Below are 17,856 nucleotides of genomic sequence, written 5' to 3' on the forward strand. Positions count from 1 at the left end.
ATGGAGGAATTCATTCGGAAAATCCTGAGCGAATTCCTTCGCAAAATTCCTGGTGGAATTACATCGGAAATTCATGGAGAAATTCCTTTGGAAATATCCAAATGAATTTCTCCAGGAATTTCCGACAGAATTTCTCCTGGAATTAAAAAAAAATCCTTCAGGAATTTCCAAAAGAGTTTCTCCAGGAATTTCCGAAGGAATTTCCAAAGGAATTCCTCCGAGAATTTTTAAAGAAATTCCTCCAAGAATTTCCGAAGGAATTATTCCAGGAATTTCCGAAATAATTGGTCCACGAATTTCAGAAGGAATGCATCCATGAGATTCCGGAGGGATTTCTCCAGGAATTTCCAAAGAAATTCCTCTAAGAATTTCCGAAATAATTCCTGCAGAAATTTCCAAAGGAATTCCTCCATGAATCTTCAAACGAATTCGTCCAGCAATTTCCGAAGGAATTCCTCCCGGAATTTCCGAAAGAATTATTCCAGGAATTTTTGTAGGAATTCCTAACGGAATTTGTAAAGTAATTCCTCCATGAATTTTCGAAGGAATTCCTCTTGGAATATCCAAAAATAAAATCCAAAAAGACTTTCCGAAAAAATTTCTCCAGGCATTTCCGAAGGAATTCTTCCAGTAATTTCCGAAGAAATTATTCCAGCAATTTCCGAAGGAATTCCTGGAATTTTCAAAAGAATTCGTCCGGTAATTTCCGAAGGAATTCCTCGAGGAATCATAAAAAGCATTCCGCTAAGAAGTTTAGAATGATTTTTTTCCAGGAATGTCCTAAGGAATTCATCCAAGGATTTTCCCAGGAATTTCTCTGTAGATTTCTGAAAGAATTCCTCCAGAAATTTCCCGAGGTATTCATCCAAGATTTTTCGAGGGAACTCCCCAAGGAATTACCGAAGGAATTCCTCCAGAAATTTCAAAAGGAATTCTTTCAGGAATTTCCGAACGAATTTCTTCAGGAATTTCCGAAGGAATTCTTCCAGGAATTTGTGAAGGGATTCCTCCAAGAATTTTGGAAGGAATTAATTCTGGAATTTTTTAAGGAATTCCTCCAGGATTGTTTGAAGGAATTGCTTCAGGAATTTCCGAAGCAATTCCTCCCGGAATTTCCGAAAAAAAATTTCCAGGAATTTCCGAATGAATTCCTCCAGGAATCTCCAAAGGAATTCGTCCAGCAATATCCGAAGGAATTCCTCCAGGAATTTCTGAAAGAATTCGTCCAGAAATTTCCGAAAGTATTCATCCAAGATTTTTCGAAGGACCTTGCCAAGGAATTTTCGATGGAATTCCTCCAGTAATTTCCGATCGAAGTCCTTCAGGAATTTCCGATGGAATTTCTCCTGAAATTTCCGAAAGAATTCTTCCAGGATTTTGCGAAGGGATTCCTCCAAGAATATTGGTAGGAATTCCTCAAGGAATTTCCAATGGAATTCGTCCAGCAATTTCCGAATGAATTCCTCCGGGAATCTCCAAAAGAATTCGTCCAGCAATTTCCGAAGGAATTCCTCCCGAAATTTCTGAAAGAATTCCTCCAGGAATTTTTTGAAGGAATTCCTAAGGGAATTTCCGAAGGAATTCCTCCCGGAATTACCGAAAGAATTCCTTCAAGATTTTCCGAAGGAATTCTGCTAGGACTTTTCGACGGTATTCCTCCAGGAATTTCCAAAAAAAAATCTAAAAAGAACTTCCGAAAAAAAATCCTCCAGGAATTTCTGAAGGAATTCCTCCAGGAATTTCCAAAAGAATTCGTCCAGCAATTTCCGAAGGAATTCCACCAGTTATTGCCGAAAAAATTATTGCAGGAATTTCCGAAGGAATTCCTCCAGGAATTCCGCTAGGAATTTTCGAAGGAATTCCTGCAAGAATTTCAAAAAAAAATCCAAATAGTATTTCCGAAAAAAATCCTCAATTTTCAATGGCATTCGTCCAGCAATTTCCGAAGGAATTCCTCCAGGAATTTCCAAAAGCATTCCTCTAGGAAGTTTGGAATTATTTTGGCCAGGAATTTCGTGAGGAATTCACATAAGGATTTCCTCACGAATTTCTCTGTGGATGTCTGAAAGAATTCCTCCAGGAATCTCCGAAGGTATTCATCCAAGATTTTCCCAAGGAACTGCCCAAGGAATTTCCGAAGAAATTCCTCCAGGAATTTCCGAAGGAATTGCTCCAGGAATTGCTCCAGGAATTTCCTAAGGAATTTCTTCAGGAATTTCCGATGGAATTCTTCCAAGAATTTCCGAAGGAATTCCTGCATACATTAAAAAATACGAGGATACAGGAGAATTTTATTTTTACTAGTCAAAAACAGCTCTGATCATCTAAGTTTTTCGGTTAAGTTGGAACATAGTTGCTCGGTCAGGGGGGGGCCACGGCCCCCCCCTGCCCCCCCTTGGCTACGCCCTTGCCGTGCGGCCGTGTTTTTACAGGCGAATTTCGCTTCCTTAATTAGCATAATTTAGTGTACTTGAGAGAAGGATTTCAACCGATTCGGAATCCAAAACAAGCACAACTGCACGCCCGGCCCCCTGCCAGAAGAAGGCTGCGATTGACGCACACTTGAACCCATCAGATGCTTCACACTGCACTGCACCGAATCAGGCCAACACGATCTGGTGGAACTCTTGTTCCTACCTATCCACTGTTGTTGCTTGCCCTGAATTTTTCCCACCCTCTTCGGTCCAATCGAAAGGGTAAATCCTCTTAGCCGAGGCTGACGAATCCAGGCAACGTAGGGGTACGCAACGACCGACGGGACTTCAGAAAGGATTTACCTCGGCGACGACGACAACGGCCGAAATCATGATATGTCATCGGATGTTCCTTTTTGTGAAAGAAAATAACAACGTCGTCGTCGTCGTCGTTGGTCAGAATTAGGAAACACCTGTAACAGTTCTAGGTTCCCATGCGCTGCACTCGGGGATTTGGTAAGAGTTTTCGTTCTTTACAATTCCCGTATACAATTGCTTTTTAGGTCAATGACTGGATTAGGGGAGCGCAGTTTGAGCTGCGCTTCAAGTACCTCTATCCAGTAGTGAGAAAGTGTTTTCCAGCACCCAGGGAATTCGAAGTCGCTCAAGTGGCTCGGGGGTGATAAGATTTCACCATCCAGAATTGGGATTGAAAAACTCTTGAAACCAGTTCGTTCGATGCGATTAATGTTTCCCAGCGATGGGCGTTATTGCATCAGGTACCTATCTGCCATGTGCGCAGCCGTTTGCTCGGAGTTAGTTGAGGATCAAGCGAGCGTGGGAAGTGAATTCTATTCAGGTGTTTAGAACACAAAAAGGTTGTGTCACATTAGTCCACTTCAAGAGTGATGGAAAATGTTTTCAACTTTTTGGAATTGAAAGTAAATAAAGAAACCTGGTTCGATTCCCCATCGGTTCAGGAACTTTTCGTCAAGGATATTTCTTTGTCTTCCTTGGGTAAAGAGTATCTTCGCGCCTGCCACACGATATACGCGTACAAAATGATACTTGGCAGTAAAAAAAACATAATTAATTCATGGCGCCTATCTCGAGCCTTTGAAAACCCATCTCAACCCAACATGTTGATGATAATCGCACTTTAATACGTTTAACAAAAATCCATTTCATGGCACCAGAAATCATATCGTTTGTCTGGCTTTTGGTGCTTTATCCAATTTTAGACAGGAAAATCTGGTTGCCATTTTTGGACTCCAGACTTCTTCCCCCAACGCAGCGAGGGCAGTAATGCTGCATCAAGGGACCCGACAGAATGAGGAACGTTCAAACAGAAGCGGAAACAGCAGACCCGCATCTTTCGGGGAAAAAAACGCCGCCTGGAAGAAGCGGAGTGCGAAGAAATGGAACTGCTGTGCCGTTCCCAGGAAACACGGAAATTCTATCAGAAGCTCAACGCATCCCGCAACGGCTACGTGCCGCGAGTCGAAATATGCAGGGATAAAGACGGACGCCTCTTGACGGACGGACGTGAGGTGATCGAAAGATGGAAGCAGCACTTCGATCAGCACCTGAATGGCGTGGAGAACGTAGGCACGGGAGCCCAGTGCAACGGAGGAAACGACGACGTCAGTGCAGCGGAGGACGGAAATGAACCAACTCACACGCTGAGGGAAGTTAAGGATGCCATTCACCAGCTCAAAACCAACAAAGCAGCTGGTAAGGATGGCATAGCTGAACTCATCAAGATGGGCCCAGAATAGTTGGCCACCTGTCTGCATCGGCTGATAGTCAGGATCTGGGAAACCGAACAGCTACCGGAGGAGTGGAAGGAAGGGGTAATATGCCCCATTCACAAGAAAGGCGATCATTTGGATTGTGAGAATTTTAGGGCGATCACTATTTTGAATGCTGCCTACAAAGTGCTATCCCAGATCATCTTCCGTCGTCTTTCACCTAAAGCAAACGAGTTCATGGGAAGTTACCAAGCCGGTTTCATCGACGGCCGGTCGACAACGGACCATATCTTCACCGTACGGCAAATCCTCCAGAAATGCCGTGAATACCAGATCCCAACGCACCACCTGTTCATCGGCTTCAAAGCGGCATACGACAGTATCGACCGCACAGAGCTATGGAAAATCATGGACGAGAACAGCTTTCCCGGGAAGCTTACCAGACTTATCAGAGCAACGATGGACGGTGTGCAGAACAGCGTAAGGATTTCGGGCGTACTATCCAGTTCATTCGAATCTCGACTGGGACTACGACAAGGTGATGGACTTTCCTGCCTGCTATTCAACATCGCCCTGGAATGTGTTATGCGACGAGCCGGGCTCAACAGCCGGGGTACGATCTTCACGAAATCCGGCCAATTTGTCTGGTTTGCGGATGACATGGATATTATTGCTAGAACATTTGGAACGGTGGCAGAACTGTACACCCGCCTGAAACGTGAAGCAGCAAAGGTCGGACTCGTGGTGAATGCGGCTAAGATAAAGTACATGCTGGTAGGTGGGACAGCAATGTTACGATAGACGGGGATACTTTCGAGGTGGTAGAACAGTTCGTATACTTCGGTTCCTTGCTAACGGCTGACAATAATGTGAGCCGTGAAATACGAAGGCGCATCATCAGTGGAAGTCGTGCCTACTATGGGCTCCAGAACACACTGCGATCAAAAAAGATTCACCCCCGCACCAAATGTACCATGCACAAGACGCTAATAAGACCGGTGGTTCTCTACGGACACGAGACATGGACGATGCTCGAGGAGGACCTTCAAGCACTCGGAGTTTTCGAGCGACGGGTGCTAAGGACGATCTTCGGCGGCGTGCAGGAGAATGGTATGTGGCGGAGAAGGATGAACCACGAGCTCGCTGCACTTTACGGCGAACCCAGCATCCAGAAAGTGGCCAAAGCCGGAAGGATACGATGGGCAGGGCATGTTGCAAGAATGCTGGACAACAACCCTGCAAAGTTGGTGTTTGCTAACCATCCGGTTGGTACAAGAAGGCGTGGAGCGCAGAGAGCACGATGGGCGGACCTTGTGGAGTGTGATCTGGCGCGCGTTGGGCGTGACCGACGTTGGAGAGCTGCAGCTGCAAATCGAGTGTTATGGCAGCAGATTGTTGATTCAGTATTATCATGAATTTGATGTTAACTAGGGTAATTGATCCGATCATGGAGGAGTTAAGCACTGGGTTCATGCTTAAACCACAATTGTATCGCCCCAAGTAAATTTTTTACATGGATTGAATTGAAAATCATAAAATCTATCCTTTATCTACGGGATTATAACAAAATATTGCCACTTTTAGGTTGTTATGAGCATTTTATTCGTTTTTATCTGAAAGAACATTGTGTTCCTAATATTGCGGTATTTGTTTCTAATGTTGCGGTATCCCATTGAAATAATATGGGATACCGCAACATTAGGAACCCTACCGCAACAATATGAACACAACAGCGAACATATTAAGGAAAATATGTTTTTTAAATAGGTTTTTAGGCAAATCTTAAGCAAACAAATGGTGCAATCTCATAATTTAAGCACAATACATCAATTAAAAATACCGTTTGGTAACATTTCAGTCGAAAAAGTGCTCAATTGCCATTACCGCAACTTTAGGTATTACCACAACGATGGGAACAATTACCCTAAATAAAAAAAATAGTATGTACCATCCATGAATGCAAACCTTTTCTCCACCGCAGCTTGAAAAATGCTAATCAACGGTTCGCGGGAGTGAGCGAAGAAGCAACAGCAATGAAGAGGACTGAGTGGACTCAACGGAAGACGATCCTGATGGAGAAGCTGTAACAGGATACTTACGGGGCAGACCAACCGAAACGTCAAAACTAAACGATACGATACGGAACCTTATATTTCAGTACGCCTGTGCCGTAGTTATCCTGATCACCGGGTTCGATAGCAGAAGTGAAGCGATTCTCAGCTTTCAGACAAAATGGAACTCAACTTACCGAGGACTGATCTTCTGTAACGGGCGAGATTGACCAATACCCTAAGAGATGGAAGTAACAAATCCGCTTTAGCTCCAACACGTTTTACAGCGTGATGCGGAAATCCCAAGTAACATTTTAAGTTTTATTCGGCTCTACGAGAGATCTTCATGACCAATTTTATAAAACTTGCAATAAAACTGATTTATACATCAAAACCTCTTGATAACCTCTTTAAGAGCATCTTCCGGCTAAGTGGACCACTCTCGGAAAGCTTTTGCAAACCGCATTAAGAGTAGCAATAAAACCGTTTTAAAACCTAGTTGAAAAATTTCCAATTCTCGATTGTAGTTGTTTTTTTTTCAACCAAAAAATTGACAGCTCAAGATGCAGAGAAGCTCCTTCGATGGCACGTAAAATTCAGGACGATACATCATTCGTAAGTAGAAAGCGATCATTTCAAAGTAATATTTTAGTAGTTATTGTGCGGGTAGGCTTATGCGCATTCGAATTTACCGTGAATATTGGGGTTGCAGAATCATAAAATTAATGCGCTTCAAAAATAGTGAATATTAACATCTTGGAATGAAATAAATCAATTTGTTTATTTTGTAAAACTATCTCGAATTACAGGAAAACTCAGCAGAGAGAGTTTATTTATGTGAGCATTAGGGTGGCCCACACTTATATGAAAAAACAAAAATTTCAAAAAATACCAAGTCTTACCTCCTAAATCAGTTGTTTTGGACTCCCAGAAGCTACGTTCATAATTTGAGCAAAATCGGTTAAGCCTAAGGGGGCGCTCAAAACGCTTGAAGTTTGTATGGGAAAACTTGGCCAAATTTTAAGTTTTTGTATTTTGCCGCTAGGTGGCGCTGTAAGCGTTCAATAATCAAACCCTTTGGTATTATTGTAGGTGACTATATGCCAGAGAACTTTGTCGAAGACCGCGAAGTGATCCGACGGCTGTGAAAAAAGTTATACCCTAGGCAAAGTGAGGCAAAGCATTGAGATTTCATTATTGATATTATTCCTTTACATGTATTAGAAAAATAACAATAAAGTTTATCCTCACTTTTCCAAGGGTATAGCTTTTTTCACAGACGTTGGATCACTTTGCGGTCTTGGACAAAGTTGTTTGGCATATAGTCACCTACAATAATACCAAAGGGTTTGATTATTGAACGCTTACAGCGCCACCTAGCGGCAAAATTCGAAAACTTAAAATTTCTGCATACATTTGGCCAAGTTTTCCCATACAAACTTCAAGCGGTTTGAGCGCCCCCTTAGGCTTAATTGATTTTGCTCAAATTTTTAACGTAGCTTGTGGGAGTCCAAAACAACTGATTTAGGAGGGAAGACTTGGCATTTTTCGAAATTTTTGTTTTTCATATAAGTGTGGGCCACCTTAGTGAGCATGTTATGGAAATGGTGACAAACTATCAATTCATTGCTAATTTGAGCAAAATTAACTATTTTCCATTCACGTTAGCTTATTCTTCAATATGGCGACAACCATAATCAGCGAAAATAAAACGAAAGCAAGTTTACTTTTATGATGACTGCAATAAACCTAGCAGTGTCGTAGTTCTGCTTTTCCACCAACAGATGTCGTTGCTAATCGAACGGATCGCCATCTGTTGAGAGTTTGAACAGTTTTATTGTGGTAATAATGATTGCCAGAAGGTTTACATATCGGAAAGTTTTGTTTACCCTTCAAATCTGTCTTTATGGATATCTTCAAGTATACTATAAAACATTTTATCAATGGTTTTTATAAAAGCAGTCATAAAACTGTAAGTTTCAATTATTGCTGTAATAAAACCCTAATAAAAATCAAAGAAAACCAATAAGCAATGAAATTGTTACTTGGGATGCGCGTTTCAAGGATGCCCAGCTAACTCTCCAGGGCGGGTCTACCGATCGCGGGACCAAACTCAAAAATCTCAAAATATCAAACTAACTGACGTCACCAAATCTTTACAGTACTTCACTTACTACAATAGGTTGTATGGTTTGCAAAATGGTTGGATAAAATAATTTTTCCGGAATATTGGCTTTAGGAGGTTAGTAGTGTGTGTACAATGGTTTTAGATAGCTATAGAGGTCTGACCTTGATCTTCAACTCAGAAGGTTTAGTGATGCTGAAGAACGACTTGACGATCGTTGACGATGAAGGCGTGGCGAATGATCGTGGGTTCGGGTCGGTGAGCCGAAGGATGATGAACGTGCACGTGAACTGGATGTCTGGCGGCAAGCTGGTGTTGTCGATGAACCAGGCTAGAGCGGCCCAGCGACGGAAACGGAACGCTGTGATTCACACGTCACATTGCACACCTGTTGGCAGCGGGGCTAGCGCGAGGGCGCCGGTGAATGATCGCGTCGGGCCAGTCATGTGTGATGGAACTTGCGGCGGTTTGCTTTTGGCAATCGGTGTACAACACGTGTGCGCAGCGTGTTTCGGCGGTTCTGCTGTTGAACCGGACTGGCCCAGCGACGGAAAATAGAACGCTGTGATTCACACATCTCACTGCACGACTGTTTGCAGTGGGGCTAGCGCGAAGGCGCCGGTGAATGCTCGCGTCGGGCCAGGCACGTGTGGTGAAGCTTTGGACGATTTGACGGTGCTCAGCTCTACGCTTTTTGCGAATTACCATTGTGGTTTAACAATCTTTCACTGCGAACTTCTCTCACTACTTGGTAGTTAATCTTTCGGCTTAACTTTGGCTAACGAACTATCTCACTTTAAGATCAACTTGGGAATGATCTGTCTTGCACATGTGAGGCATCAAGAGACCCTCGAACTGTTGGGTGGAAATTGCGCCAACATGTGTCACCTCCTGATTGGTTAATCCAGATATTTAATATCAGAGAAATTTGAGTGTGGAATTTTTGTGCTCAAATCTAAATTTGTACGTTTCAGAGTGCGATTTTGGAGGCAAAGTGAAGAGGCCGCTTTTTTCATTCGGACCGGCTGCGTCGTCGTCGTCGTCAATTTGATTGTGCTCATCTTCGTACGGAGCAGTTTAGTGTGATTTGGGAGACAAATTGAAAAAGCCGCTTCTTTTCATTCGGGCCGGCCGCGTCGTCGTCGTCGCCGATTTGATTGTGCTTATTGTCGTACGGAGCAGTTTAGTGCGATTTTGGAGGCAAAATGAAGAGGCCGCTTTTTTCATTCGGACCGGCCGCGTCGTCGTTGTCGTCAATTTGAATGTGCACATCGTCGTACCAGTCGTACCCTTGTATAGTTGTAGCGGTTCAGTGTGATTTCGGAGAAGAGGCCAGTTAGTGGAAGATGTTGCAGCACATACGCACTGGACACTTCGAAGGATGTTTATTGGTGAGCTCGTTCCATTTTATTATAATAATTACTGCTAAAGGATGTATAAAATTCTGCTCTAGTTTTTGTGTATTTATCTAACAAATATTGAAAAGTTCGTCACGTCATGTGTCGGCGCTAGTTTCCAATGCAAATTCAGTTGATAATAAATATCTTTCTTTCATTTTTTGCATTTACACAAAAATTTGAATGGTTCGTCATCTTCGGTGTCGACATCTGTAATAATTTAGTCAAAATGAATAAATGTTTTGACTCAAGTAAAGGTTGCATGAATCATCACTTACCAAAGTGAATCCAAATCATGTGACTCTCCCCCTCCCCACTAACAAAAACTCCTTCCCGTGACAGTCGTGGAGAAAATGAGGTGATCTCGGTCTCTAGTAGCAACGTACGTCACACTAACATTCCTTTCCTTCCTCGATGACCGTAAGGACGTGGCCGGCGCCGTTATTGACTAATAAAGTCTGGAATTCTCGAACTGTGCACATTGAGAGCGGTAGTTACTCCCAAGCTCCGTTTGTTGGTTCCTTGTGCAATTTCGATTGTTCTGGTCAATCACGGAGTAGCAACTACGAATTGTACGGTCATCTATGCTCATGCTCATGCTCATGCTCAAATCTAAATTTGTACGTTTCACGTGGTTTGGTTCTTGTCCGGGCTAGAATTTCAGTCGGACTAATTGAAGCGTTACGTGGTGTAACGCTTGCCTAATCCATATTGAATTATGAAGCATATCAAACTGAAAGCTTTGAATTACTTCAATGGCTTCGCTACGCGATCGGTTACAAAGCCTCAAACGACTCCAACGCAGATATAATCGATATAGATAACATAACGTCAAATAATGGTGAACTCAAAAATCATATAACCGAAGAGACTGCTCCGTTAACCCCGTTTATCTAGTGCAAGGATAAAGTGACTGCTGAGAAGCAAGATTCAACTGGTGTACCTCTTAAACTATTTATCGGAAAAAGAGGCAAACAAGGAGGAGTTGTTTTTTTTATTCTTAATCACTTAACCTTATTACGGCTCTATTGTCCACTAGGGCACTACGTGAGCGATTTCAATTGACAGCTGCACTTACATTTTGTACAACGCCTTCTATTCTACTTTATCGAACTGGTCGCCTTTCTGCCACTTTCACTTTTCTACTCTATACATGGTAGAAGGATGAGCACAAGGATGATGGATGGCCGTCGTTCCTTTCCAGTCCGATTGGGGGTCCATTATGAGTGGCAGTTCGCCGATGTCCAGGTATCCGCCCAAGCAACACACATGTTATAATAGAGTTACGGCAGCGCAAGTTTTGGTTGTATAGAAGTTTATTTGACGTAATTTTAACATTTTGTTTAAATAACGTAAAATAAACTTCTATACAACCAAAACTTGCGCTGCCGTAACTTTTATATAACATGTGTGTTGCTTGGGCGGGTCTGTTTGAGCCACGGGGCTCAGCAGAGGGTCAGTGCCAGCCACTCTCAGGGGAAGAGCAACTGACGAAAAAATGCAAGTGCCAGGGCTGGGAATCAAACCAATGACAATCCGCATATGAAGCGAACGTGTGACCAACTACGCCACGAGCCCCGGCTAAAGGAAGAATTATTGTTATCGGCTTAGATATTCATATACAAGACAAGCAAACATCAGGCGACACATTATATGAATGCTCCAGCAGGTCCAACTGAAGAGCACGATTTCTACTGAGGTCGTAAATCGGTACGTTTAACAAAAGCATCATAAGCATCCTCCTCACACACACGTTGCTCATTGCAAAATGCGAAATGAAGCATGCAATGAAGCAGGAGTGATCAGAAGATCAGAAACTGGTTATTTCGAATAAGTTCGAAACATTTTAGACAGAATATCAATAATCTGCCGCGGAGGAAATATCTCCACTTTTTCATTAAAATCGAAATGAAAATGCAAGTTCTCAAGTTACCAGCTACTTCGATTATGTACAGTACTCAATGAAAACAACCTATTAATATGACTGCAATCTTTGCAATCTATTATGTGAAATAAAAGGGAACTCTACAAATGCCCTATTTTATTTTTCACTTGGCATTCAACCGGAAACAATAAAATAGAACACTACAAATGTACAATGAAACAACATCACAAATGGATTACGTTAAATTCACCTCAAAATTGATACAACACATCACTAAACATCAAGATGCCCTGTAATACCGAAGGAGAACAAATACCGATCTCAGGATGACGAGGTTTTTCTTAATGTTTAGGTCCATAAGTCATCCTGGAATTTGATATTTGTATGGCAGTTTGGTTTGTTTGGTCTAGGAAAACAATTTAGGCCCCTAATCCAATCTCAAATAAGCTGTCTAGATTTTGATGTCCCTGCTAGGGAATGAATGGCTTGACTTTTAGTAAAACTTTTCCCGTAATGGCCTAGAAATAGTCAATCAAATAGAGCTGCATAAAATGGGTCTTTTATATTTCGGAGCACTACAAATGCTCAAGTGACGAACAGGGATACATTAACTTGAACAGTAAGAAAAAAATATTTTCGTACATTTATAGCAGAAACGTATATAAACAAAATAAAATCCTCCTCAAAAATACTGTTCTTTGTTGGTGAAAGTTGTGTTAAGCTTTATATTATGTTTGTTTGAAGTTATATTACAAAGAAGAAAATGTATGAGAAGTGTATTGCGTTATATTTGTTATGTATCTGCAAATATGTCCCTGATCGTCATTTGAGCATTTGTAGTGCTCTGGCATTGAGCAGACTCCCGAAATGTAGTAAATGTAGTAATGTTAACCTAAATGCAGATATGTCTCCTCAATTAATTCAAATCTCATTGTGTCACATATGTTCCCATCTAAACGATGAGACTTGAATTCTGCCAAGAGAAATGTTCTCTTTTTACCATATGTCAGTTAGTAGTGCAATGCTCTACTTTCCAGTGACCCTTGACTGATGACCACGTTACACAAGTTCAAATGAATAATTGACGATCACCAACAATGAGAACAGCATTTCGATGTATGCAAGTGTCGTCTAATAGCATTTCCCTGCGAAATAGCCCAGCTAGGCAAATCCTTTGATGTGGTTGAGCTTTATGATCAAGCAAATCATAACCCAATAATCGAGGAAATGACTTATTTCATAACCTATTATCCATTGAAAGTAAAAGTCGAGGAAGTTAATTTCTTATTTGTTTTACAAAGCGCTCGCGCATAAAATCATCTTCTTTATACAATAAATTGGACCTAAACGACTTTATCTAGAATTCAAGAATCTTCCAAAGCCATCTTATATCAAGTGTATTATTACTAATAAATCCAACGCAAAATGAATAGCTTGTTCGAAAACCATACATCAACATTATCGATTCTCCCAAAATACATTAGTCAGCTAAGCCTAGAACCAAAATGATAAGCCTTCTCTCTCCCTCGCTTCCTAATTGCCCCACTTTCGACTGGTTATAAGACCCGCACAAAAGAATGGAACAAACTGTCCCTCTTATCCGCCTTGAACACAGTCCTTTCATTAGAGGGCCTCGATTGGCTCGCTTCACCTACATAAATATTGCGTCGCAGCAGAAACTGATGTCCGTCCACCAGCAGTGCAGTGTGTAGTGATTTCCATCCACCCTGCCTCCTCCATATGTAACCGACCCACTCCCTCGTGCTGTTGTTGTAACACTTCTCATTATCGCTTCACTTCTTCCCCGTGCACGTCGTCTTTAAAACCTACTTAAAACCCCCAGCGGCACAGCACAGCAGAATAGAGTAGGTAGCAAAAGCCAGCCACAGTTCCACAACACCACCGTGGTGACTGCAACTCGGTTACACACAAGTGTTCAACAACAGCTCCTCCTGCCCTCTTTCGGTTTCCTCCATGAAGCTGAAACGGACACTGACCGACCAACGAAACGAGCCCACTTGCCGAGTTCAGAACGCGGAGTTAACTTTCCCGCCAACTGAAAACGACCACGACAACGGCAACGATGACGATGACCCAGGCCAGGCCAAGACGACGACGACGGCAGAGACTCCGACGGTCAACGATGCTGCTACAGTTCATTGAATTTCGGAAGGGACCTGTTCGGACGTGATTTGTTGGAGAGGGACTGACTTTCTTCTTACTGCACGGCGAGTCTGCTGATATCAGCTCGATTCTTATTCGGCTGACCGTTCCGTGGTTGACCGCATGCGGGGAGTTGTAGTCCCTCGTTGATGCGGTGCGATTAGGGTTACCAGAGGTGAGTGTGTGATGATCGCTCTATGTTCAAGCATGTTCCATGTTCAAAACAAATCCTTCTAGCTGCTTAAGAGGCTAAAGTGTGCCCATGAGAAACTTTAGGTCACGTAAAGTTCCGATAAGCTTCTTTAACAGCTTTCAAGCTGCTTAAGAGTCAAGGCCCTTTATGAGCATGAAAGCTACTTAAGATGTTCCCCGGAACTTCGTCGGAACTTTCAATTCCGATGAAGATCACTTCAGTTCTGATGCAGGCCCGTAACCAAGGATTAACAACCCCCCCCCCCCCCTTAAGTTTCGTATATTAAACACCCCTCCGGCTTTTGTTGAAATTACGAAAAACCACTCCCTAGTCGCCTCCTCTGTGCACGGGCCTGTTCTGAGGAAGCCCAAGTTTAAATTCTACCTACACTGAAACCCTGGGATGATTTTCGGCTTGGCAGTCGCAATTGCAATCAAACGATCCTGAGATGAATGCCCTCTAGGGTAAAATCTCAAAAAAATAAAAAATCAAACGATCATTCTCCTTCATCCGACACGTTTCGATGTTTGGCCGTTGGTCTTCCTCTTCTTCTTCTTCTTCTTCTTCTTCTTCTTCTTCTTCTTCTTCTTCTTCTTCTTCTTTATGGCTCTACGTTCCCACTGGGACTTGGCTTGCCTCGCTTCAACTTAGTGTTCGTTGAGCACTTCCACAGTTATTAATTGAATGGCCTTCTTTGCCTGCCATTGCATGAATTTGTATATTGTGAGGCAAGTACAATGATACACTATGCCCAGGGAGTCGAGAAAATTTTCCCGACCGGAACGGGAATCAAACCCGCCATCTCCGGATTGGCGATCCATAGCCTTAACCACTAGGCTAACTGGAGACCCCAGGTAGTGTTGTTAGAAGTGTGAACCGAATATTATTAGTTATTAGTTATTACTTCTAATTCCCTAAAGAAGAACATCAAAACGCCAGATGAAGGAGAATATCTGATCGTTTGATTGCAATTACGGCTGACAAGCCGAAAATCGTCCCAGGATTCCAGATCCCTCAGTCGATAGCTACCTCCGAATTTCACACTGAAACCTCCATTTAAGTAAAATCCATTAAGCGAAACTCTATTAAAGTTCCTACATATAAGTAACGTTACTTATGTGGAAATTGTCTGCTTTCAGAGAAAAAAAAATGTACATAGCAAAGGCTACGGTTTAGAAAACATCTTTTTTAGAAGGCTGTGAGGAAGGTCGTCTTCTCGAATAGATCATTAGACTGAATAGGCTATTAGGCCGAATAGGTAATTAGGCCGAATAGATCATTAGACCGAATAGGTCATTACGCCTAGCAGGTCATAAGCCCGAAAAGTTCATTGGGCCAAATTGGTCATTAAATCGAATAGGTCATTGGGCCAAATAGGTTGAAACGACTTATGACCCCGGGAGCGCTCGTCGTCCCAGATGGGGAGTAACCTTAACCCCAAGCTTCTGGTTCCAGCCACGACCGCTTCCGGGATGGGCACTCATGGCCTCGTTTTTCCCGGGTCCCAGGGCGTATCAGAGGTGGGGAAGTTTCGGATGTGGGAAGCCTCTCTTGTTGAAATTGACTTACATTTGTTTATTCTGGTGATCAGGGTGGAGCAGCGGGTACAGAAAGTACTGTTGTTGGTCGTGCGAAGATCTGGATCTCGAGGTCCGATCGACACTTGTCCGCTCAATCGTATGGTACCTATTGGTTGATGGTGGCAGCTTCTTCCATGTTGGTAGGTATCGCTGTGATACCTTGGGCGGGAGAGCTTCCAATGGTTCGCCGCCAGAACATGGAGGATGAGCCCTTGGTTTGCGTGGTGGATCGATCGGGCCACTTGATTGATCGGGTTCAGGATCCGGATGTTTCCCTAATGTTGTCGATGGCAAGGAGGGGGGGGGGGGTTAAAACGTCCTCGTTTCCGTTACACTACCGATGCGATGGTCTGAGAGTGGTTGCCGGTTCTTCCCGGCATTAGGAGACTTCGTTCCACTCCGTCACGTGGCCGCCCACCGATCCGTATCGTATAGGTTGTTCACAAGGGGGGCGGGAGCTCCCCGTCTAGCAGCTGATTACTCCACGGATTTTGTTGGTTCCGCAGGACGCCAGCGTCTCGGCGGTAGAAGTTGGTGGTTAACGACGTTGGCCTTGGCCTTCAATCTGCGGCCGACCAGGACAGGCGTGCGGTCTCCCGCCCGTAGATTGACGGGATCCCTTGTTCGGTCTTTCTCTTTCGACCTCTTCACACTAACTGCCTCATTGTGCTTTGTGGCCCATCCAAGTAACCAAAAGTTCCGCTTCCCTTGACAAAATGCACTTTCAAGTTCCGCGAAGTTCGGATGTAGTTCCAAATCGAATTTTATGGCTGCTTAAGAGGCTAACGATAAGCCTTGCTAGAACTTCGGTCACATGTTCCGGCAAGGCTCATTGTTAGTCTTTTAAGCAGCCAGTAAGTTCCATTCGGAACGTTATCTGAACTTCGCGGAACTTTAAAGTTGCTTAAGATGCTACTCGGAACTTTGTCGGAACTTTCAAGTTCATAGAAGTTCAGTTCAGTACCATTGTGTTTCAATAAAGATTAAATTTATTTCTATTACAGAAAACAACTGTTTAAGCATACATGAACAAAAGACAAATATGAATTCATCAAATCAAAGAATACTAGGCTTGAGCAAACAAAAAAACAAATTGCCGCCCATCGGATTCGAACCGGTAGTTGCTGCGTGAGACCCTACGCTCTACCACAGTACTACCACTCTACCACAGTACTGCGATTGAGGGAACAGCAGCTAAAGTCTGGCTTGAATCGATTTTCTGTCAGCAGCTAGTTATGCACATTTGTACAGTAGAGAAGTTAGCTTGACTTTGTCATGTGTCGTCAGCAGCGCAGCGGTAAGTCGGCAGGCTATCTCGCAGGAGGATCCAGTTCAAATCTACATAGCAGCGACATGTGTGAAAATATAATTATCAGAAGCAATTTCCAGACATGAATTACAAACCCACCAACAGGGTTGTGATTCTGGAAAACACATTTTTGTTTCTGCATGAAAGTTCTGTCAGAAGCTGCTTAGAAGGCTATCCAGCGTGCTTATGCAAACTTTCAAGCTCCAAAGTTACTTAAAAATGAAGCTGCTTAGAAGGCTAATGAGCAACCTCGAATGAGCTGCTTAGCTTGTAAAGTACCCTTTTATCTGAACTTTTGGTTACTTGGGAAGCTACGGAAGTATCAGGGAAAGGGAATGTTCTGAGAGGTTTCAAAGAGTTTCAGTAGATTTTAGAGATTCTCAGGAAAGTTCAAAGGGTTTTCGGGGTCTCAGGTGAGTCTCCTAAGAGTTTCAAGGTGTTTCATGATGTTTCAGGGGGTTTCAGGAGTTTCCAAGGGTTTTCAGAGGTTTTTTTTTGATAAGCTTAAAGGCGCTTAGCCGTTTCAAGGTGTTTTAATGTTTCAAGGAAAGTCTACGGGGTCCTCAAAGGGGTTTTTGAGGGATTTCAATGCGTATCAATGCATTTCAGTTTCTGTTATTCAGGGGGTTACAGGGAGCTTCAGGGAACTTTAGGAGGCTTCTGTAGAGTTTGAATGCTCTGAATCCTCTCAGAACGGCTCCTTGATACCTCCGAAGTCTTTCCTTAAACTTTACTGAGACCCCTCAAAACCCCCTGAAACTTTCTATACGTCTGAACACGTTGATTCCATTGACTTTATCCCTCATGGAGCCCCTGAAACCTCTCGAAACGCCTTGAAACCCTTCAAAACCCCTGAGATCCGTGTAAACTTTTTTCTTTAAAATTGCCTGACACGTCTTGAAGCCCCCTTCTTCACTGTCGGGGTGCAAATCCACTGCAATCATTTATTGATCCCAAGTGCTATAGCCATAGACTAATACCAAGATCA

The sequence above is a fragment of the Aedes albopictus genome, chromosome 1, assembly GCF_035046485.1.
Source record: "Aedes albopictus strain Foshan chromosome 1, AalbF5, whole genome shotgun sequence".
NCBI classification, from domain to species: Eukaryota; Metazoa; Arthropoda; class Insecta; order Diptera; family Culicidae; genus Aedes; species Aedes albopictus.